Here is a 212-nt window from a genome sequence, read left to right as displayed (position 1 = left end):
ACCCAAAAGAGTCCATTTTTTCCTGCCACCATGTGGCTCCACACCTTCCAGCTCAGCAGCAAATGCCTTTATCCACTGGGCTATGCAGTGAGCCTAACCTTGAACGACTGATCCTCCGGCCTCTGCCTCCTGAGCACTGGGGTTACAGGTGTGTACCACTGTGCCTGGCTAATGTAGTGATGGGGATTTATCCCCGGGACTTAAGTGATAAA

This window comes from Microtus pennsylvanicus, chromosome 2, assembly GCF_037038515.1.
Source record: "Microtus pennsylvanicus isolate mMicPen1 chromosome 2, mMicPen1.hap1, whole genome shotgun sequence".
Classification (NCBI taxonomy): Eukaryota; Metazoa; Chordata; class Mammalia; order Rodentia; family Cricetidae; genus Microtus; species Microtus pennsylvanicus.
Note: the sequence above shows the minus strand (reverse complement) of the source record.